This window comes from Choristoneura fumiferana, chromosome 16 (genome assembly GCF_025370935.1).
Source record: "Choristoneura fumiferana chromosome 16, NRCan_CFum_1, whole genome shotgun sequence".
NCBI classification, from domain to species: domain Eukaryota; kingdom Metazoa; phylum Arthropoda; class Insecta; order Lepidoptera; family Tortricidae; genus Choristoneura; species Choristoneura fumiferana.
Window position 1 is genome coordinate 18,495,103 of NC_133487.1, and position 25,410 is coordinate 18,520,512.

Genomic DNA, 25,410 nt, shown 5'->3' on the forward strand with positions numbered 1-25,410 from the left:
TTGTAACATTAAGCCGATGGTCTGTAATGTTTCGTCTTATGTGAACATATATTTAGATATATATAGATTAAAAAAGAACTTAATTTATTAAATTACATTATTATATACTATTGAGACTATTTCATTGTAAAATTATCAATATCAACTTATTATTTACTAAACTACTCAAATAAGATCACTGGCAATACTGACTGACAGATAGAGGAAGATTTCTGACGTAATCGTGAAGCCAATGAATGAGCCATTGAGACCAAAGAGGCGAAAGTGGCCAAAGTAAAAAATGTAACGACGAAGAAGCCAGAGATGCCAGTGTTGCAAGTGTAATACAATTTAAGTATAAAAGGGGCACGAAGACGAACGGAAAAAGACTTTGATTTTGCTACGCGTTCGGGAAGGTTCTCCCTGAATTATTGAAGTATCGATTATTTCGTAATTTTGTTGGGGTTTTTAAATAATTCTTGTGTTAATTATTATAGTTTTTTCTTTTGTGTGAATTTCCTGCTTTGTGTATTTTATCGCCAAAATACGAGTGATTTGATACTCATTGCTGGAGACTACATAGCGATTCGAAGTGTTTATTTAATAGTTAAAACGGGGTTTTTTGTGTTTTGTTTGTGAAGTTGTGGGTTTAGTATAATCTTGGGTAGCGGAGAACCCAACCGGATTTCGGCTCAGTAATAGCCGATTCTTAGGGAATGAGAGCCAGGTCACCTAGCGGTGGTAACGGACAGGCTGGCATTCCCTGGGAACGTTCTTCAGTGTAGAGTACGCCTATTGGAGTAAGGGCGGGGTCTTGTATTATACCGGAAGAGACAGACCTACTTTTCTCCCAGGGTTTTGGAGGGTTTGAGATGCCATACCGGTGTCCTAAATTCACCAAGATCTTGTCCGCTTTATCTATTTATTTATTTATTCGCACTCTTATTCTTCGTTACTGGTATTTGTCGACCCAATCCCCTTGATGGATACCAGTAGGCACACGGGTGTTAGGAATTAGGGAGCAGAGTTACCCACTCGACTTAGGTTTAGCTTAGAATAGGCTCTCTCACTGCACTTTGAGAGAGACTCCGCGAGTAATTTAAATGTGGAACCCGGGTTCCTAGTTTGCTGCTTTCGTGTAGATCAGTTGGTTAGTTTAGAAGTAGGAATAGGATATAGTAGGTTTGGTATTATTATCTCCACTTGGGGAAGGTGGTGGTTGTTTTATCTGATTTGGTATTTAATTGTGTTTTTCTTCGCATTAACTATACAGCTACTTAACTATTTAGGCTGCTTTTAAGTTTGCCTACTACGTATAGAACCTAGCCATACTCATGGCGACATACTTACATAAATACTGACAATAAATGACAGACTTTTGACGCCCGACGAATGAAAGGTTTCAGCGTTTCGCTTTCATTCAATGTCCTATGTTACAAACGCTAGTAGCTTCAAACAAGTGAGACAAAATAATTCAACAACTCACGACAGAATAATATTTATTTGCTGAAAGTAGAATCTCCTTTGAAGACTGTGGTCGTTCCTGGCAGCGAACCTTGGATTGTATAGTCCTGTTTTGGCTATTTATACCAACTATTTTAATGGTAAAAGGCTTTACCAAATACTTATCTTTCATAACTAACAATGCAAGTCATTTTGACTAAGACTAAGGCAGATGCAAGTCAGTGGCTGACCGGTACCAGGTGATCCGGAAGTTACTTATTGGTCGATATGATGAACCATTGAAGTTACATCTACATACTACTGAAGTTGGCTTGTTACTGCAGGAGTATTGTGATCACGGGTTTGATCCAGGAACAGCTTCAGGCTATAATTGACTTCCCTTTGAAATGTCCTCTTTATAACATAATGATATGTTTATTTCCTAACAAGGAAAAGGTAGTATGCTCCTTCAGGGCTAACGCAGAGGAGGCAACATCCAGTTCGGTGACGAAAGCCACTTTCAGGGCGGGGAGTGGGCCTCTGAACTTTAGCTGCGGTATAAAATACCTCTTCCACACGAACATATCATAGACTATAGACATAATGACCTATAAGAAACTAAACTTTAATAACTTTCTTCATTCAACCTTCTTTTGTCTTTTCTTTATTATTTAGTTAAATTATATAAAAAAATTATTAATTGAGCTCTTTTCCCATTATACTAAACGAACTAAAGGGTTACTTCTTCGGACACGACGTAGGTTCCTTATTCTAGACCGCTAGCGATCACTTGGCCAATCTTATGACTTAAACAAGGTAAATCAACTTGAGTTAGGTTTAATTTTGTAGGTTGAGGACCCATAATAAGGTAATAAAATAATAATATATTAATAAATAAATAGGTAATAAAATATTAGTTCAGTATGTAGGCATCGATATAGGCTTGGTAGGGTAGGTAGGTTAGAAATTAAATAAGGTAGGGAGGATTCGTTACAATTTTGGTGCCGTGACGACCAGGATAGTATGTATGTTTTAGTAATTACCAACTAGCTTATGCTCGCGACTTCGTCTGCGCGGATCTAGGTTATCGCGCGACGGCGCCCTCTACCGAAATAAAAGGTATCCTATGTTGATCCGGGTTCAAACTATCTTTATATTAAATTTCATCAAAATCAGTTCAGTGGTTTCGGCGTGAAAACGTAACAGACACACAGTTACTTTCGCATTTATAATATTAGTAGGGATAGTAGGGATTACCTACTTCATTTAAATTTATTAGTTTTATTTTTCCATTACTGTTTCACTGGGTCCTCAAATAATCATTTCTCTGTTAAGTCATTTATTATAATACAATTTATTCATGTTACGTTGCGCGTAGATATGATATAAAGTTGATTTTGCCTTGTTTGGGTCGAGTGTTGTTATAATCTGTTGTCACGTGACAATTGGTTATAGCAACAATTTTTTTGACGTGAAAAAGGAAAGTATAAGTGGGAAATAGGAGCTCATAGTAGGCAGTCGTATTCTTCTACAGCAGAAGTAGTTTTCTTATCGGTTGCAGCGCTCCTTGTACATTTTGTTCTGAAAAAAAAAAAAATTCATGTTAACAACTTTCGGTAAAAACAGTGATTGAGTAAGAGGTTGAAGTTAGTGATGTTGTGATTAGTTAAATAAAGCGTGAAAAGGAATAAGTTAATTACATTAAATACAGTTATCTCTGAGTGATTAAATAATTTAGTAATTAATAAGTAGTAGTAGTTTTTGATGTAAGTGGAAGTATGTTAAGTAACTGAGTTGTGTAAAGTCAAGTAAAAATGGTTCGACTCCATGAACACAGCAAACCTAGGAAGTTACAAGCACGTTATATCATTATATTGTTATTAGTGGTCGAAACGTCGAGGTGAATGTTGCTCCTGTGTATAGCATAATGGGTCCTGTTTGTTGTATTTAAAATTATGGAGTTCATGAAGTTCAATAGTGAGAACTATAGTTTACCAGAAGTTAGGAGGGAAATAACAAATTAAAAATTAGAGAAGTCAAGTACAACTAGGCCCATCATTTAAGAAATGTAAGAATATTGTCAGACATGTAATAGAAACTAAATAATCTGAAATTGGCGTAGCTTATTATATGATTACAGGCAGTGGGGGCACAAACAAATAAAATTAATGCCTGAAACAAAGAGATGATATTTACAGAGTTCCTTAACTCTAATATAACACATTGAAGTATTGGATTGAAGGATTGCATTATAATTTAAATAAATGTCAGTTAAGTGTAAGAATTTATATTGAAATCGTCAAAGGTATAAATAAGATTAATAATAATATAAAAATAAAAATTCCAATCATGTCATGATGTGACAAATAACAATTAAAATAAGATTGGTTCTCCTTTAGGGTTTGTTATTGTGGTTTGGTTTACTAAATAGTTCATTGAAAATAGCTGACACCAACCGAGGCCACTGGGTTGTGTGGGGACTTCTGTCCAGCCCTGGGCTTCCTCTGGCTGATGTGATGATGATGATGATGACGATGAAAAGAGCATGGTGTTGAGATGTTGTGGTGTATGGGATTGTTGTTTGCCATGAGTAAAAAAAAAAAAATGAGTTGTCTGAGTAACAGAGACATAGAGTAGTTATAACTAACTAGGGCCGGACTATAGGAAAGGTTTTTTAAAAATAATAAAATAATAATTAAGTAATATGAATCTGCATATAAATTCCCAATTAAGTGCATAAAATAATTTATAGATAAGGTAGGGTAGGTAGGCTACATATTACCTTAATAAAATGCTGGTCAGCAGTGTTCAGTACATCAGCAAGGGCATGTGTTTTAACCACGGGGCAAAAGTCAAGTTTTCCTCGGGCCCAGGTCACCTGAAAAAATATTTAGTAAGATTGGAAAAAAAATCCATAGACATTGATAATTTTTAATACATATACAGAAAACTAAGAACATAACGAAGATAATTAGAAAAACATATATAGCGTACCTATATTACTTCAAAGGAATATCCTCCTGGCTTTCCGAACCCGACACTAAGGATAGATACTCAGCGCTGAAACAAAGTAAGAAATAAGCATCAAAATCTGTTCTAGTCTAGTTACATTTAAGAATAAAGTTAAATATAAATATATTTTATATTGAGTAAGTTCCGGTGAAAGTAATTTCTTGTCAAAAACCAATTTCATTTACTTTAAAATGTTATGGCATCAGGTTAATTTCAATATTGAGATTTATTTCAAGTAATAGACACATTGCAAACAAGCATATATCTACATCTCAATTAAATATAATTACTAGAAAATGTTCTAACTAGAATGGTTGTAGTGTGTAAAATTTAGGTATGTTAGCAAATTGTACTTGTGCTTTCCTGATAAAATAGTTAAAACAATAACAAAAGGAGAATAGATGTAACACGATTTGTTTGTGGACTATAGGTATCATCAGGAAATTAATGGTTAAGTTATGTAGATTGATAGACATTGGCTGATTATTAACTTTGTTTATAGAATGCAGTGGTACAATTACAATCATTTTCCGTCAAAACATAGGTTAGTAACTGATTATCATGGTAATTAGCATGACATTGGCGTAAGATACATAGACGTCGATGATATTTAGTATGTTTGGGACAACTAGGTTTCAGATATCATTGTGGCTGAATTATGTACAAAACGAAAACTTATTCCATCAAAATCGCGGTTAAAATAATCTAACAACTAAAGTAAAAATAAGTAATAGTAACTTACTCGGATTGAAGCCGATGTTTTCATCATTGTAAGGCGTATTTTCGACGGAGTGGTCTTGGTTCGGGTGAAATTCGTTCTTGAGTCTTCATGGCGATTATCTCGGTAAAATAATACGTATTCATCCACTTAGATTAATAAAAATAAGTACAAAATAGGCACAATAAACAAACAATGCGCAGACGCCATATCTTTTATAAGAAAAAAATATTTTCTTTAAGTTATTGACAGATTACAAATACGTGTTGCCAAAATAAAAATAATTACTCGATATAAGGATGTCTATTCATCGTCACAACTTTGATTATGGTTAGCGGGTTTTTTACGATACATTATAAATTCTTTGCTAGCTGTTAAATATAATAGTTAGGTATTCATATCATATAAATTTTACGATTAAGATTGTTTTAGTGTATTTCAACCGGTTGTTATAGTGTATGACAACCTTAATATTTTTAATATTGAGATGGCAGCCTTGATTAGAGGAGATGGTGGCGGCAGATAGGAAAGAACAGTTTTGTAGTAAAAATATCAAATAAAATAAAAGGACAAAAGTGCCCTAATTATTTATGGTAAACGACCTAAAACAAAGATGAAGCTTAGACGTAAATATATTTAATTTAATATTCCAGTAAAGGGTCTGCCAGATTGCATCGATTTTGTCTATTGTCATTCGTCTCTTTCTAACAAATATACAGATTAGCATTCGTAACAGACATTTAGGTATTCGAAAGGAATAAATGCATCGCGTAGTAAAAATAGAACGCAATTATAATAACATTGTGTAAATACCTATAAATACATTGCAATAATGTTCTTTCTGTCAAGAGAAATAAACTTTCGTAACGGTAAGATATTTAATATTGTCTATGGAGCAGGCGGGCGTAGTACTATGTGAGTTGTCAAAATTGCCAGGGTCAAAGTCATTGTCAATGTCAGTTAATGGTTGACACATTTAGCTGTTCGGAAACTATTATAGCGAAACGCAGCTCGATTGCGTTTAGCTAGTGCATTCCACACTTGGGGGCACGGGCACGACGTATGAATTTTATGAAACTAGGTAACAATTTTAGTAGAATTACCGTTATTTTCTAGGAAACAATGTTCTAGTGTAGACGAATTATTTAGCGTATAAAGTAAAGTAAGGTTAAGTTAAGGTTATGACCGTGATGACATGTTAAAATTTTATGATAATAGTGTTCATTTATCCGAACGCAAATATCTGTCAGTACATAACTGTCAAAATTTATACGATGTACGATACGTTTTTCGTTGAAAAGCAAAAACAAAATAATAATAATATGAAAGTAATAGTGCAGGGTTTGCTAAGTGAGTTTAAAAAGCTTTTTGAGGACTGTGCGGTGCTTGCGTTATTGTCTGACAACATGTATGTGTGTAAACAACCTCTTTATTGTACAAAAGAATTGTACTTCTCCAACTAACAAATTAGATTAATAATCGTAGTAGTGTCATGTAAATATCTAGTAAGGCTGCGCAGATGGATGAACAAAGCACATAATTATGTATACATTTAGATAGGGTGAGTATTTCATTACAAAGTATTCTAATTGATTTTATTTATATGTATTTTGATAACCTACACGGGCGGTGGTATAGTCCAATATCTAAGACGTTTTCAAATTATTGAATGGATCAGCTGTACATTGATATTGTGCAAACTAACCTTCCAGAATAGATAGATTTATGAGTGATTTTATTGGAAATATAAGAAAACAAATCTTCTATACAGTTAAATTTTACTTAAGTTCGGCAATTATAGATAATGCTTACCTTTCTGTTTCCTGTGTTGCTTGTTGTGTATTATGGTATAGGTTAGCAATTTATAGGTTTATGCGATTACTTTCTAATTACATTGTATTTTTGTGAAGTCTATTTTTGTTGTATAATTCAAACTTAGGTATGTATGGTATGATTGCTTAAGTATCTGGGGGGGGCATGCAGAGCAGCATAATCAAGTAGGGCAAAACATTTAATTGTATGAACCATTATTCATAGGAAAAGCAAACACTAGGTACATACATGAATTTGCATTACATAACTAGCGTTCCCGGCATAATTATAACTAAGTCAGGCAACAGTAAATTGAGGTGGTGTTTATATGTATTATTATTATAGCCTCTTTATTTCCATTTTTGAATCACAGACATTATCATAAGTGCATGCATTACATATTTTAATTAATTATTACATTAATTATTACACCTATTAATTTAACGACCGGATGGCCAAGTGGTTGGGGAGCCTGACTGTGGGGCTTGGGGCCTCGGGTTCGATTCCTGGCCGGGGCGGGTGTTTCTGTGGGTGATGCGGGTGTTTGTTTTTGGATATTGGGTGTTCAGTATGTATTTGTTTGTATGGGTGTGTTTGTCCGTTGCCAGGTATACGTAGTGCGGGCTTTACTTGGTTTGGGACTGAGTTGGTGTTGGGTGTCCCATGATACTTATTTATTTATTACATATATATTTCAGAAGTACATAACATTTCATTTCTTAATAAATAAATAGCATTCCAAATATAACGATTATATTATATAAATTATTTAAATTTTATAGTCTATTCAGAAAAAAAAAATGGTTTAAGTATATGAATAGTAATAATTAAGACAATAAATTCTTCAGATAGTTAGTCAAGGTAGAATGGGCACAGACGTTTCTGTTGGATTTAAGTAGGTACTCGAATAGAATACTATTATAGTTAATAAAGGTGGGTGGAGTCAGTATAGTCAGTTTAAGATTATCCGGATAATGGGGGTTTGTGGAAATAAAGCGGGGAACGCTTGATGCTTGGTGGTGGTTGTTTTGGTACAGTGGGTTTTATAACTTAAGTTTCTTGGGGGCAACAGTAAAATTTATTAATAATTACAAATAAAACGCAAATGGGTTATATATAAATAATAGTATTCTTGAGCTTAGAAAAAAATATTTATATGGAACATGTGTTTTGCTGGAGGACATTTCTATCATTTGAGTTTGTTTCTGAAAATCATTCGGGAAAATTTTATTAGTGTATAAAAATATTATTCCTATGTCAGAGTGGCGTGTTAAAGGGGGGACAGAGAGTATGTATAAGGTTGAAATCAGGGGTAGAGGGCTTAGTAATGGTATGAAAGAGAGCAAGAGGAAGGATGTTTCTGAGGGGATTTTAAATGAGATGAATGGAAGAAATAAGGTATCTAGTATGAGTGAGGCTTTGATGTTGGAATTTTATTTAACTTATTAATGTTTGGACTGGAACATTACACTCAACAATGAAAGCCCATGGATGTAGAAGTTAGGAGTAGGCCAAAGAAAAAAAAAATGGCATAATGCAGTTAAATTGCCGCCCATGAAGCTTTCACACTCAACACAACATGATACTAGAACCCTACACGTAGCAATAACGATGCGTGATATTGTATAATCTTTGCTATCATTGAGAATGTAACCCTCAACATAATGAATTTTATGATTTCGGAATGACATTATAATTAAGTTGAATAAGAGGGCATTTGTACTCTTGCAAAAGGCTTGGTACATAGAAGTTGAAATCTAACAAATTTTATTTTGAAAAAAAATATATATATACAAAATTATTTTATTGGATATAATCCGAAATATTAGACAATGACACTACATTATTATCACAACAAAAAAAAACTGGGAGTAAGGTGAATGAGGTTCAGGGACTGGAGAACGTTGCTTTGAAATGGCCTTTAAAGCAATGGTTTTAGGCGTCGACGTTGGGCTTTGTTTTACGGAGGGGCACATTTGCGAAGGGCTTTGATCGTTAGAGGCAGATGCAAGGTCGGGTCACTAGCTCATGTGTATGAAACCAAGGGGACTCATTTTCCCTCGCTGAGACAATAGTTCCTCGTGAAACCCTTTCATCGCCATTTCTGGTAACTAAGATCTAGTCATTTGATCCTTTAGTAATTTTATTCTTGGTTGATTTTATACGAATTGTATACAATATGACGTTACGTTATTGTTGCAACATACTCCAAGCTTGGAGTGATGTAATCGAGGAGGGAAGGTTAGGTTGCCCTGCTGGAATTGGTTTTTAAAGCAATGGTTTTAGGCGTCGACGTTTGGCATTGTCTTTAGAAGGGACACATTGGTAATCGACTTTCGTCGACAGAGGCAGATGCAAGATGGGGTCCATTGCTCGTGTGTGTACCACTAGGGTCGGGGTGAGCCTAGCACAACTCACTTTTCCTTTTGAGGCAAGAGTCACTCGTGAAACCCTTTCAGCGTCATTTCTGGCATGTGTGTGAGGCTTGATCATTTGCTCCTTGACTAATGTCACTTTTATGATTGGTTTAAATACACACCACACAAAAGTTTTGCCGGGAAGAAGGAAGGAGAGGCAATCATAGAAGGGATAAATGTTAATAAGTTTATCTAAAGTCGATATTTTATTTGATTGACAAATTCTACTCCAGCTAGATACATGTCCGCTTTTGTAGAATTTGGGGGGCAAATTGTAACATTAAAGCCGATGGTCTGTAATGTTTCGTCTTATGTGAACATATATTTAGATATATATAGATTAAAAAAGAACTTAATTTATTAAATTACATTATTTTATATACTATTGAGACTATTTCATTGTAAAATTATCAATATCAACTTATTATTTACTAAACTACTCAAATAAGATCACTGGCAATACTGACTGACAGATAGAGGAAGATTTCTGACGTAATCGTGAAGCCAATGAAGCCATTGAGACCAAAGAGGCGAAAGTGGCCAAAGTAAAAAATGTAACGACAGAAGCCAGAGATGCCAGTGTTGCAAGTGTAACTACAATTTAAGTATAAAAGGGGCACGAAGACGAACGGAAAAAGACTTTGATTTTGCTACGCGTTCGGGAAGGTTCTCCCTGAATTATTGAAGTATCGATTATTTTCGTAATTTTTGTTGGGGGGGGTTTTTTAATAATTTCTTGTGTTAATTAATTATAGTGTATTATTTTGTGTGAATTTCCTGCTTTGTGTATTATATCGCCAACATATGAGTGATTTGATATTCATTGCTGGAGACTACATAGCGATTCGAAGTGTTTATTTAATAGTTAAAACGGGGTTTTTGTGTTTTGTTTGTGAAGTTGTGGGTTTAGTATTAATCTTGGGGTAGCGGAGAACCCAACCGGATTTCGGCTCAGTAATAGCCGATTCTTAGGGAATGAGAGCCAGGTCACCTAGCGGTGGTAACGGACAGGCTGGCATTCCCTGGGAACGTTCTTCAGTGTAGAGTACGCCTATTGGAGTAAGGGCGGGGTCTTGTATTATACCGGAAGAGACAGACCTACTTTTCTCCCAGGGTTTTGGAGGGTTTGAGATGCCATACCGGTGTCCTAAATTCACCAAGATCTTGTCCGCTTTATCTATTTATTTATTTATTCGCACTCTTATTCTTCGTTACTGGTATTTGTCGACCCAATCCCCTTGATGGATACCAGTAGGCACACGGGTGTTAGGAATTAGGGAGCAGAGTTACCCACTCGACTTAGGTTTAGCTTAGAATAGGCTCTCTCACTGCACTTTGAGAGAGACTCCGCGAGTAATTTAAATGTGGAACCCGGGTTCCTAGTTTGCTGCTTTCGTGTAGATCAGTTGGTTAGTTTAGAAGTAGGAATAGGATATAGTAGGTTTGGTATTATTATCTCCACATGGGGAAGGTGGTGGTTGTTTTATCTGATTTGGTATTTAATTGTGTTTTTCTTCGCATTAACTATACAGCTACTTAACTATTTGCTTAGGCTGCTTTTAAGCTTGCCTACTACGTATAGAACCTAGCCATACTCATGGCGATATACTTACATAAATACTGACAATAAATGACAGACTTTTGACGTCCGACGAATGAAAGGTTCCAGCGTTTCGCTTTCATTCAATGTCCTATGTTACAAACGCTAGTAGCTTCAAACAAGTGAGACAAAATAATTCAACAACTCACGACAGAACAATATTTTATTTGCTGAAAGTAGAATCTCCTTTGAAGACTGTGGTCGTTCCTGGCAGCGAACCTTGGATTGTATAGTCCTGTTTTGGCTATTTATACCAACTATTTTAATGGTAAAAGGCTTTACCAAATACTTATCTTTCATAACTAACAATGCAAGTCATTTTGACTAAGACTAAGGCAGATGCAAGTCAGTGGCTGACCGGTACCAGGTGATCCGGAAGTTACTTATTGGTCGATATGATGAACCATTGAAGTTACATCTACATACTACTGAAGTTGGCTTGTTACTGCAGGAGTATTGTGATCACGGGTTTGATCCAGGAACAGCTTCAGGCTATAATTGACTTCCCTTTGAAATGTCCTCTCATATAACATAATGATATGTTTTATTTCCTAACAAGGAAAAGGTAGTATGCTCCTTCAGGGCTAACGCAGAGGAGGCAACATCCAGTTCGGTGACGAAAGCCACTTTCAGGGGCGGGGAGTGGGCCTCTGAACTTTAGCTGCGGTATAAAATACCTCTTCCACACGAACATATCATAGACTATAGACATAATGACCTATAAGAAACTAAACTTTAATAACTTTCTTCATTCAACCTTCTTTTGTCTTTTCTTTATTATTTAGTTAAATTATATAAAAAAATATTATTAATTGAGCTCTTTTCCCATTATACTAAACGAACTAAAGGGTTACTTCTTCGGACACGACGTAGGTTCCTTACTCTAGACCGCTAGCGATCACTTGGCCAATCTTATGACTTAAACAAGGTAAATCAACTTGAGTTAGGTTTAGGTTTTGTAGGTTGAGGACCCATAAAAAGGTAATAAAATAATAATATATTAATAAATAAATAGGTAATAAAATATTAGTTCAGTATGTAGGCATCGATATAGGCTTTGGTAGGGTTAGATAGGTTAGAAATTAAATAAGGGTAGGGAGGATTCGTTACACCGAACGCTGCCCAGCCGAGTCGGATTCGACGAGTGATCTCTTTCTCGAAGTTGGACCTACCTAACTGGACCGTTTGTCCTAGGTATACATACTCGTCAACAACTTCGAGCGCAGTGAGATGAAGTGTATACTTGCACAAAAATGTGCAAGCTCCGGGCATGTGTGACGAGAGGAGCGGAGCCGTATACCACTAATTACTCTCCTATCTTTTTATCTCAAGAATAGATCACAATAATGCCATAAACGTGATTAGACAATATAATCCTATGAAACAAGTAAACCTGCATGGATTAATCTAATCCTCTTGAACCTTGATATCTTGTTACGGCAAATGTTAATATGCATGTTGATAAGGTAATGGAATGTGTTGCTAACTTTGAAGGTTTTTTTAAACTGACCATCAATTGACCTCTTTCTTTACCTGACGAGGCTAAGGATGGAGAGGATGTTATTGGTTTGGTATTGATAGGTAAACACGAAGAGGGGAGGGACTAGTGGTAGAGTTGTGGATAACGCTCATTTCGAGCCTTAAAGACTAAGCCAAGACTCCAGAGTCTTAAAGACTCCACTATATTTGAGAATTTAATTGGCTTATTTTATGCGTACGGATGCAATTAACCGTCTTTGCGGGCTTTGAGTCGTTAAGCCTCGAGAGTCTTTAGGGTTCGAGTCTTTAAGCCTCAAAATGAGCGTTTTTCACAACACTAACTAGGGGTTAAAATATATATTTTGTTACTATTAAATTTCTAATGCTAATACGCGGGTAAAGGCTAGTGTCAAATATATTAGGGTTCCGTAGTCAACTAGGAATCCTTATAGTTTCGCCATGTCTGTCCGCGGCTAAGCTCAGAGACCGTTAGTACTAGAAAGCTGTAATTTGGCATGAATATACATTATCAGTCACGCCGACAGTGGTAAAATAAAAAAAACTTTTTTTGGGTACCTCCCATAGACGTAGTGGGGGTGATTTTTTTTTCTCGTTTAAGCCTATGTGTGGGGTATTGTTGTATAGGTCTCTTAAAACTATTGCGGGGTTTAAAAAACGATTTTTACATTCAGTGATCTGTTTGCGAAACATTCAACTTTATAAGTGCGAATTTTCATTAAAATCGAGCGTGCCCCCCCCCTCTAAAATCTAAACTGTTGGGTGGAAAAAATTGAAAAAATTCTTTATATCAAATTTACAAGGAAAATTATAACGGCTAAGATTGCTTAAGAATTATTAGTAACTTGTAACTTACTTCTTTTCTCTACTATACTGTGAACTAAAATACTACCTTAGATATTAAGTTTCTCATGTAAGTGACAATTTGTTTTCAATGAGAAATAAAAATTCTATAAACCGAACTTGAGTAAATAGCAGCGTAAGGTATAACATATACCTAAACTTGGATGATTACGTTACGTACACAAAACGAAATCCTTAAAAAAATATAACTTGATTTTTTCGTAACGGAACCCTATCTTGCGCGTGTCCATCACGCTCTTGGCCGGTTTTTCTTATTTAACTGCCTTCGAGCGATTTCGACCTACAATGATCCAGTAAAAATACGGTCCGGAGTAGTCATAGAAACTATTTGTATGGTGAAATCGGATGACATTATTTATTATTCTATTCGGAGAGTGACGGAAATTGGGTTTAGTGCGTAAACTACCATACAAATAGTTCTACACGACTACTCCGGTCCGTATTTCAGGGATACGGATCGGATTCGAATCTGACGTAGTGCGAAACGAAACTTTAAAAGCTTAAAAATAAAACCAGATGGCCTAGTGGTTAGAGAACCTGACGACGAAGCTTGAGGTCCCGGGTTGGATTCCCGTGTCGGGGCAGATATTTGTATGAGAAATACGAATGTTTGTTCTCGGGTCTTGGATGTTTAATATGTGTATAAGTATGTATCTATCTGTATAATTATATTTATCCGTTGCTTAGTACCATAACACAAGCTTTGCTAAGCTTACTTTGGGACTAGGTCAATTGGTGTGAATTGTCCCGTGAAAAAAAAAGCTATCAAAATTGTCTTTGGTTGTCTCATTGACATTATGTACTTTATACTATACTACTAGTCCCATTATACTTGAACGGTTAGATTGTTCTAGGCCTGTCCTGAACTTGCCCAAACTCGCAAAACTTTAAAGGTCCGACGATATTACTTGCCGACATCTGTGCCTTAGTGTAAGTTTTCGTTACAAAATACGTCTCGATCGCGTTCGCGTTAAAATCTCAATTCGTATGGAAACACGAACATCGCAAACGTTCCGCTAGAGGCGCTGTTCGTCTTTGCATACAAATTGAGATTTTAACGTGAACGCGATCGAGACGTATTTTGTAACCGAAAACTTACACTAAGGGCACTGCTAGTTTCCTTTAGAACAGATGGTAGATTGCCATCTCAAAATTACTATTTTTTAGTACTGAAGATTTCAATTAACATTAGGATTTGCTTTGCTGTCCGACCGTATAGATTCGTTTTCGGTTTTGGTGAGTTACGGCGTTAAATTGGAGTTCTTTTTAGGCAGCGAATTTGTTGTTCTAGTTTCGACAAATTCTCGTAAGCGGGTTCATGGTTGTTCTTGCGACATCCCATACATTTGCCAAAGACATCATAGCGAAATTGATTATGAAAAGGTTCCACCCTGGTACGTGATTTAATTTCCTCGACTGTACAAGCTCGATCTTACAAAATAGGAAAAATGTGTCAATCTATCCCAGGCTTGGGTTTTTTTATGGTATAGAAGGCAAACGAGCAAACGGATCGCCTGATGGGAAGCGATTACCGTCGCCCATAGACACCTGCAACACCAGAAGAGTCACAACTGCGTTGCCGGCCTTTTAGGTAGGACTACGCTCTTTTCTTGAAAGCTTAAAGGTCATATCGGTCCGGGAATATCGCAGGCGATAGTTCATTCCAGAGTATTTAAAAACAGTTGTAATTTACCATGACCTGCATAGGTAGCAGCGAAGAAATTCAATGGTGAATGTCAAGATCCCTGAGATCACTGAGCGAGCGTCACTGCTTAAGTGGCTAAATAAGAAACAAACAAGCCGAGATATGTGATGCATAGGGGAATTTCGTGTCTGTACCGTTGTCCAGCAGTGGTGTAGCGGTAAGTACGCGGCACGGAATGCCGAGGACCTGGGTTTGATTCCCAGTGCTGGTCTTATTTTTTCTGGTTTTTCTGTGCATCTTATTTCAGTTTGTATTTAAATTTATGATATAGGGCTGAAAATTGAACTAAAAATGGCTGCCGCCCGAGGCTGTTCGCTCAGAGGAGACACAGCTTTATAAGTGTTTAACTTACTTACTGTTCTCAGTGTTCTCATTACCGCAACGGCCGAGAGTGCATGAGGCCCTGTCTCTGCGCAGACTAATGCATGACGTTTGACTCATACCATCGCCTAATGACTCATTAACCCTGAGGAACTGTGTTTAGTATTTACGGCCATGTTTGTTTAGCTAGGAGCCGTGATAATTTAATCATAGCAGCTTTGCTCAAAAGGTTTCTCCAGTCATGAAGTGGTTTTGACCTATGGCCTCTTAAGTAGAAGGTGCTAAGATTGAATCTCTACACCGCTGATTTTTGCGATGCGACCACTTATGAGATTTACCGTGTGTTTTTCTATGAGGGAAAATATTACGAGTAAACCTAATTTACCATGAGCTTTTCCGTGAAAAAAGTTTCTCCAGCTACGGTAAGTCTCGGTAGCCTATTATAGTGGTTGACCTTGTGCCTCTTAAGCAGAAGGTGGTGAGATTGAATCTTTACACCTCTGATTTTTGCACAATTTACATATTATTATGTACTCGTATGCGAACACTTAGAATTTGCCATCAGCTTTTCTGTGGCTATAAAATATTTTAAAGTGATGAAACATGCTCGCACCTATTTCTTAAAAGTTGTCGATTTTCAGCTGACCACTTATAAAATATATATATATTTCCTGACGCTATTCCAACACAAAAATAAGTTATACTGTGTCTAAATATATATAAAACCTTGTGAGAAAGGTGATACAAAATCAGATAATCTTTTTTGTTGGATCCAATAGAAAGTTTCGATGTCGTTACAAAATTACGATTTTTTCTCACAAGATTTCGTGACGTTTTCCTGACGTCAACAAATTTTGGATGTTTGTTGCAGTTTATGTTTTATGATCTCGTCCTTAGGTTAATAATTTATTGACAAACTGATATCTTGTCAATTTCATGACGGGACAACTTTTTGAGAAATACTCACCTGCGAAGCAATTTAACGGAATGTGTGAAGTTCCAGCAGCACTCTCATTCTGAAAAGTTTGAAATCTTGTCGAAAGAAAATTAATACATATGCAGCGTAACCCCAACGTATGACTTAAAATGTGACTTTGCGTGTGGTCTACTCCGCTATGTATTCACTAACTTTCAACCTTAACAATATAGGCATAGAGGCAAATAGCGATATTTTAAATATAATTGAATGCACGTGGTATCGTGTGAGCATTATATTGACCCATTTATGGTGTAGCGTGTAACTTATTAATATAGAAAGAAAGAAAGAAAGAAAGAAGACATTTATTCACTAACACAGAAGACACACATATACAGCAAAATTACACAAATAAAATAAAAAAAAATACAGAAAAACACATGAAAATATTAAATACAATATACACAATGTTGTGTGTCCCCGCGAAAGTGAAACGGTCGCTGACTCAGCATTATGCTGAAGCGTTAAACAAAGAAGAAGAAGAAGCGTTTAATATGATCGACTAGTACAGCTTTTATGTTGGCAATACGGTATTTGAATTTTTATTGATTTATTTATACTTATCATAAATCAAAGCTTGTCAATCCATGTTATCGAACGGGAAAAGTAATTTTAAGTTGCCTTTACGTATAACAGAGTTATAAAGGTTTGAAATTCAAGATTAGACAGAGACAAACGTTATGTTAGAAAGAGATAGATAATAATTAAGAAAAACGTTGTAAATTCAATTTTCAAATTATTTTATCCGCCTATGCAAAAGCTAGGAATACGTGGGACGCTTTTTGAAGTGCAAAATTCGAACTTCGTATCTTGTCGTTCCGCTGACGCTTATATTATTTAATACGAGAGTGAGAGGGACGGTACGATACGAACTTCGATTTTTGAATTTCTAAGCCCCCTGAATGCTAGCGGGCAGCGGAGCGGATCGGAGCTTGAAACCCACTGACAGCAGTGGCGGAGCGATACGACGCGGTGAGGACGCGGTACCGGTTGTAATATTCGAGCTAACATGAAAGCGTCCGCATAGAATACCGCGCGGGAAATAAGCGTGGCGCGATATTCTGTGTCGACTCATTCATGTTAGCTTAGCTCGAGGCTCAAATATTACGACCGGTACCGCACCGCACCCACCGCTCCGCCACCTCTGTCAGTGGGTTCCATTCAAGCTTTTTTTTCTTCTTTTCGACTGGATGGCAAACGAGCAAGTGCTTCTTTTCTGCCCTATACGCGTAGAGGTAACAATCTGAAATTAATATCAAATAGTCTGTGTACGATCTTTGAAATCGTACACCGCCGCCGCGGCACCTTTATGCTACGCGGATTATTATAATAGGTTAAGTTAGTTGTAATTAAGCAAGCTTACGGCTCACACGTGTAATAAATAAACTTCTATCAATCACGCTAGCGTTCATCATTTAGCAAACGGCTAATCTACTATCATCATCATCGAAAGGTTTATGAGCATATCAAGGCTCATACATCTTTATGGTCCTTCGAACCGCGAGTGAAAAGTTTTTTTAGTGTGACTGCGAATCGGCTCGGTCGGCTTCCCACCAGCGGGTCTCACCGACGGAGTTGAGAAAGCGCACAAGGTCATACAGAAGGAACCGATTACTCGAATCAAGACCTATCAAGAGGAGCAGCAAGGCTCTACAGTGATCAGGAACTATCATAACAAGTGTGCACACATCATCAGAATCAAAATATCCTGTTCACGCGATCAGCACAAGTTGGTGATTCCTGCACCAACAGAGACGACTATTTAGATTCAAGCAAGTGAAACTCAGCAGTAAATTGAAGAAAGCTCTCATCATGGATGATCTTCTCAAACGTCAAAGCGAAATCCTCAAGGAAATCGAAAAAATCAACACCAATTTCCGAAAAGATGGTTCCAGCAGAAAAAATTCGGATTATATCAAGCGGAGAATAAATAAGTTAGAGGAACTCTTTGCAGAGTTGGAGAATAACGACCGTGAATTATCAAAATATCCGTATACTAAAACGGATTATTATGTTAAGGGTATTTTCGAGCAAATACGAGGTTACTACACATCAACGCTATCTATGATAACCTCGTACACACCAATCCCTGAAGATCAAGAAGGCTCATCTGAACCGCCATTTGACATACCGGATCAAGATTTCAAGACACCAACCAAACAAGACCGTGGTGAAAATAGCAAATCAGATGACCTTATGAAGAAACAATCGAGCAATTTCCGAGCATTTACAAGAACTGTTGCCAACATCAATTTGGAATCAATAACCGAGAAGTGGGAATTCGAAGACCTTCTGAAAACACTACAAGCACGTTGGGCGGCCATCGATAGTTTGCATTGGGAAATTGACAGCGAACTAGAAGGAAGCAACTCCGTGTATGAAAAAGCATTCACTAACCACGAGGTCAAGTATAACGATATCAAGAAAGCCATAAATAGCAAGTTATGGTCCGTTGCACATATAGAGAAGTACACTCCGCAAATGAAAACACCGGAGTTTAGCGGAAACTACCATCATTGGCAGTCATTCAAAGACTTATTCTGCGCCACAATCCACAATAATCCAACACTGTCAGATGGTCAGAAAATGCAATTCCTGAAAACAAAGGTAAAAGGAGAAGCGGAACGCCTAATCCAACATCTACCGGTCACCGCCGATAACTACAAGACGAGTTGGGATATACTACAACATAGATACGACAATAAAAAACTCATTTTTAATTCACATATAAGTATCATGTTAAGTATTCCAGCCATGCAACAGCCGACGGTGGGTCATATCAAGAACATTCACGACTCCACTCTAGAAAGCCTCAACGCCATAAAAAATTTAGGAGTCGAAATAGAGACCTGGGATCCCCTACTTGTGTATTTATTAACACAAAAACTAGATACACAAACCCACAACGATTATTTGGAAACTCTCAAACAACCGAGAGATTTGCCAACAATACAGGATTTCCTAAATTTCTTGGAGGCTAAGTTTACAAGCATGGAAGCAGCGCGTCAAAAACAAGAAGGACCGCTATCGAAATCATACACATCAAATCAGATTTCTTCATCAGGAACGACAAGAAATCCGAAACAAAGTTTCATCAAGAATAAACGAAATTTTCCGCAATGTCCTCTGTGCAACGAAAATCACGGCATATATTACTGCGAAAAATTTCTACAAATGTCGCCTATTGCTAAAGCAAGAACAGTTGCAAAACTTCATCTATGCACTAATTGCCTATTTAATCACAATGGTAAACCTTGCATTGCGACAAAGCGTTGCCAAGAATGCAGAGGCGATCATAATACAATATTGCATGCGGCATTTCACAAAACATCGAATCCGACACCTAAAGTCAGCATGGCGGTAACAACGACAGAACATATAAAACAATTGCCGCCGAGCGTAAATACCGCTCAAATAACAACACAAAACGAACCGCCGCAAATCTTGCTAGCAACAGCATTGATTAAGGTACAAGCACTTAATGGAACTTACTATGACCTCCGAGCGCTCATAGATCAAGGGTCCCAAATATCCTTGATCTCTGAAACAGCAGCGCAGCGCTTATCATTACCCAGACAAAAAAATAACAGTGTAGTAACAGGTGTTGGTATCAAGGACAACATTTGTAAAGGTCAAGTAATCATTACGGCCAAATCCACAGACGGAAACTACACTTTCATCACAAACGCTCTTGTCATGAAAAATCTACTGAAAAGTTTGCCTAATCGCACATTTATCAAGCCTTCATCGCATTACCTCGCAAATATCAACCTTGCAGACCCAGATTTTAACATTCAACGCCCCGTAGACATACTATTGGGCGCAGAGGTATATTCCAGCATTCTTATGGAAGATATTCGCAGATCAGATGAAACATCTATGATCGCGCAGCGAACACGTCTGGGTTGGATTTTGAGCGGCAAGGTACCATCAACAAGTCAAGAGTTCAATGTCAACACGATAAACATTGACAAATTAGAAAAATTTTGGGAGATCGAAGATATTTCGGACAAGTCAATATTATCAACTGAAGATAATCAATGCATTCAATATTATCGAGAAACTACAAAGCGCAAAGAAGACGGAAGATACGAAGTGAAACTTCCCCTTAAATCTACCTTTGCGGAAGATCTCGGTAAATCGAGAAATAAAGCAATTGCACAGTTCTTACAAATCGAGAAAAAAATCAGCAAACAGAACGAAGATTCAATGGAGTACAAGAGATTCATTGATGAATATAGACAACTACAACACATGAAGCCCGCCGACAAAAATTCCACAGTCGATTGCTATTTACCACACCACGGTGTTAAGCGTGAAGAATCATCAACAACATCACTACGGGTCGTTTTTAACGCTTCATCGCTAACATCAAGCGGAAACAGTTTAAATGACGTTATGGCGAGAGGTCCAAACCTACAACAAGACCTGCAATCATTGATTTTAAAATGGAGACAATATCCTATTGCCTTCACCGCCGACATTGAGAAGATGTTCAGGCAAATTTGGGTACACCCAGATGATCAAGCACTACAAAAGATTATTTGGAGAGACAGCCCAGACGAACCGATCCAAGATTATCAACTTACTACTATCACATACGGCACCAAGGCCGCACCATTTTTGGCTATGATGACCTTAAAACAATTAGCCAAAGATGAGCGTGATAACTATCAAGGCAGCCAAGCCCCCAAGGTCGTGGAAGAATCATTTTACATGGACGACCTACTACACGGGTCATTCACTTTACATGAAGCGACGAAATTAAAGCAAGATTTAATCAAGTTACTAAAATCAGGTGGCTTCAATTTAAGGAAATGGTCTTCCAACCACCCGTCATTAAATCAACATGATAAACATCTCCAAACTAAGCAAGACGGCAGTTTCGAGTTTAAACAAGTAGAATCAACAAAGACCTTGGGGCTGCGCTGGAACTCGCAGCAAGATACGTTTACATTTAAATCAAAAATAGACACCGCAATAGAGAAGAAAATTACGAAGAGAATGCTACTATCAGATATTTCCAAAATATTCGACCCCCTTGGTTGGTTAACGCCACTAAGTACCAAATTGAAGCTTTTATTCCAACAAGTGTGGCAATCAAACTGTAAATGGGATGATCACCTACCCGAAAATATTCTAAACGAGTGGATTAAAATCAAAACAGACATCAATAACATTAACAGTATCAAGGTTCCACGATGGTTAGGTATAGAACAAGCGTCGGATATTGAATTACATGGGTTCTCGGATTCATCAATGAAGGCCTTTGCCGCAGTTATTTATATCAAGATAAATAAGGCAAATCAATCTAAAGTCATCCTTGTAGCGGCAAAATCAAGAATTGTGTCCCAGAAAAAAAATACCTCACTACCTAGATTGGAATTATGTGCAGCAGAACTATTAGCAAGACTCATGAACAAGATTGAGCAGTGTTTGCCTGGACATAACATTAAAAAATTTGGTTGGACAGATTCCACAGCAGTATTGGGATGGATTCAAGGCGAGATCAACCGCTGGAAGCCGTTCGTAGCCAATCGAGTCAGCCAGATCAAGGACGTTATGGGACCAGAATGCTGGCGTTACGTCAAGTCAGCAGACAACCCCGCAGATTGTGCCAGCCGAGGCATAACAGCTACACAATTAAAAAACCACCCTTCATGGTGGAGCGGCCCAGAATGGTTATCATCATACACACCCGAAAAAGATGCCAAAATACCATCATATAAGACAAACGAAGAAGTGAAAAAATCACAAGCACTCGTGATACAAAACAATAACCCAGAAAGTAAACAAGATAATGAAATCATCACGCAACTTCTTATGCGGTACAGTTCATTCAACAAAATAGTGCGCACATTAGCGTGGGTGCGACGATTTATAACGAGCAAGCAGGAAAGAGAGCAAGATACTTTCCTATCTTTACAAGAAATACTAACTGCAAAAACACAAATAATCAAGCATGTACAGCAGTTATACTTTCCATCTGAAATAAAAAACTTAAAAAATCATAAAACAATCGATTCCAGAAGCAAGATTCTGAACTTAAACCCTTACCTTGATAATAATGGTTTACTTCGAGTTGGTGGAAGATTGAAAAACGCAAGCATAAGCGAAGATATGAAGCACCCAATTATTATCCCTCATGAGAGCTTATTGGCGAATCTCCTCATCGATGACGCGCATTCAAGGACGTTTCACGGTGGGGCACGGCTCACGCTATCTCACACTCGTATGAACTATTGGATAATTGGGGGCAATCGCGCAATCAAGAAACGTCTGCTACCTTGTGTCATCTGTCGCAGGCACAAACCTACCAAGCATCATCAATTAATGGGAGATTTGCCGGAAGCAAGAGTCAACCCATCTCGCCCATTCTATAACACTGGTGTAGATTTCACCGGACACGTCGACGTGAAAACGAATAAAGGCCGTGGCGTTAAAACCACCAAGGGTTACGTCGCTGTGTTCGTTTGTATGGTGACAAAGGCCGTGCATCTCGAGCTAGTGTCAGACTTGACGTCATCATCATTCCTGGCCGCCCTTCGACGACTAGCTGCCCGCCGCGGAGCACCACGTCACGTTTATTCGGACAATGCCACCAACTTTACCCATGCAAGCAAGATGTTAAAGCAAGAATTCATAAAACTACAAGACGTCACAGATGATTCATTTTTCAAAGAAATTACAGATATGAACATCGAATGGCATTTCCAGGCTCCGTCATGGCCTAGTGCATCAGGACTAATGGAGGCAGCCGTGAAGAGTCTTAAACATCATTTAAGAAGGGTCCTTGGAGAACAAAAACTGACCTTCGAGGAGTTTACTACCTTACTCTCGCAGCTCGAAGCATGCTTAAACACAAGACCACTTTGCGCGATATCTGAAGATCCAGATGACTTGAACTTTTTAACACCATCACATTTTTTGGCGAGCGGTCCAACATTGACGATCGTTGATACCGAAAAGGATGAGCGCACTAGATGGCATCATACGCAAAAAATATTTAACGACATCTGGAAGAGATGGCGCCTGGAATACTTGGCTCAATTACAAACAAGAACAAAGTGGACGTCAGCAAAGAACAATATCAAGGTCAATGACGTCGTGTTAATTCATGACGCGAACCTCCCTCCTGGCAAGTGGAGTATGGGTAGGGTCGTAGAACTACATCCAGGCAGAGACGGCTACGTCAGGGTCGTCACACTAAAAACAAAAAATGGACTCATGAAACGACCAATAGTAAAGTTATCTATTTTGCCTATTAATAACAACAGCAACGAATCAGTACCGACATCAAAAAGGGCCAGCAAGCGAAGTGCTCTAACCACAGCCATTCTAGCATTTATTTATTTTTTGACAATGCTAACGACCTGTTACACTCAAACAATTATACCTGTGAATCAAGATCAAGGTTTATATTTCGACAAGGTCGCCGATTTAAAACTCATTCAAGACGAGTGGAAAGTCATCGCATATTATGACTTAAATCCCTATTGGAAAGGAATTTCGGCCTTCTCAAGGTACTCTCAATACTTAGAGACTGCCTGCAATGCAATCAAAGATGAAACTATTTGTGACGTTATTATATTTCAGCTACAACACGCCTTTACGGAGTTAGAGTACTATAACAATGTTTTGATGAATCATCCTAATCACCCCGCACTGCGAATGCGACGCGGCCTTATCAATGGAATAGGAAACATCGCTCGAAGTCTGTTCGGAGTATTAGACAACGAATTCGCAGAACAGTACGCGAAGGACATTACACATATTCAGATGAATGAAAAACATTTGGCGGTAATGTGGAAAAAACAAACATCTATAGTGGAAGCAGAATACAATCTACTAAAGAGAACCGAAGACAGTATGAGAAATCAAACTCATATATTCAATGCACATATAAACAAATTAGAAACATCAATGACTTCACTACAGCAAAAAATTAATACTGCCGAATATATCAATCAACTGACAATATCATTTATATCAGCAAATAATATGTTAGCAAGTTTAAGAAATGTGCAAGACACAATATTAGATGCCATGACCAGCGTCTATCATGGGAAGGTCAACGTCCACCTTATGAGTCCGCAGCAGCTTCAAAGTGAACTCAACATCATATCGACACAACTAAGTCAAGACTTATCCCTGCCTGTTAATGACATCGAATCTCAATTGCAAAACATATACCATTTATTACGAATTCGAACCAAGATGACCGATCAATACTTAATATTTGAAATTAAAATACCACTCATTAGCCGTACCAGTTATGAGTTGTACAAGATTATATCAGTTCCCAAACAAGTGGGCAACAACATGGTCACCGTAATCCCAACAGCAGAGTACGTCGGAATCAACATAGAAAGAGATACTTACTTACCTATTTTACAAGAAGACATCAATGAGTGCATTTCACATGACTCATCTACCTACATGTGTCAAGTACGACGACCTATTTATAAAATGAAATCGGACACCGACCTATGCATCAAAGATACATCTAACCAGTGCAGGCTGAACATAGGAGTTTGCAAAAATGAATGGATCACACTTAGTAAATTAAATATTTACTTTCATTTCTGTTGTCAATCATGTCAGCTGCGAACAATATGTAACGATCAGGTTACCGCGAACAAGCTGACCGGCGCTAACATTATCAAGCTGCCAGAAAAATGTATCATCACCACAGAAAACTTTACAGTTTATTCTAATAAGATGTCATCAAGCGAAATGAAGATTAAGCCAAATATTGCTGAAATAACAATACCTCAAATAAATCACATTATGAAGCTCTCTGTACCTGTTACGAATATCAGCGATATAATTATCACCACAGACGCAACAGCTCAGCTACTACAAGATTTGGGAAAGAAAATAGAAGAAATCAAGAATAGCGAAGTTCTGCCCAGTGACGAAATATCATACCACGATGTTCACCATTACACAGCCATTTATGGTATCATATTCATAGCAACAGCATTAGGTATCTACGCGCTATATTGGCGGCTATCTCGCCGCCAGAAGGCGACCGCAGCAGCACCAGCAAGTGAGCAGCCGCCG

General features: G+C 37.6%; 1 protein-coding gene and 1 long non-coding RNA gene across 2 annotated transcripts in view; both read right to left on the reverse strand.

The window, feature by feature from the left end:
• The window catches only part of gogo (thrombospondin-1 like protein golden goal), a 533,136-nt gene that overhangs the window by 187,077 nt on the left and 320,649 nt on the right, over nt 1–25,410 (reverse strand). The window lies entirely within an intron of this gene.
• LOC141436280 (uncharacterized) lies at nt 2,745–4,296 on the reverse strand. The gene is made up of 2 exons (XR_012452290.1): nt 4,205–4,296; nt 2,745–3,003 (listed from the first exon to the last, which is right to left on the reverse strand). It is a non-coding gene; the product is annotated as an uncharacterized lncRNA (long non-coding RNA).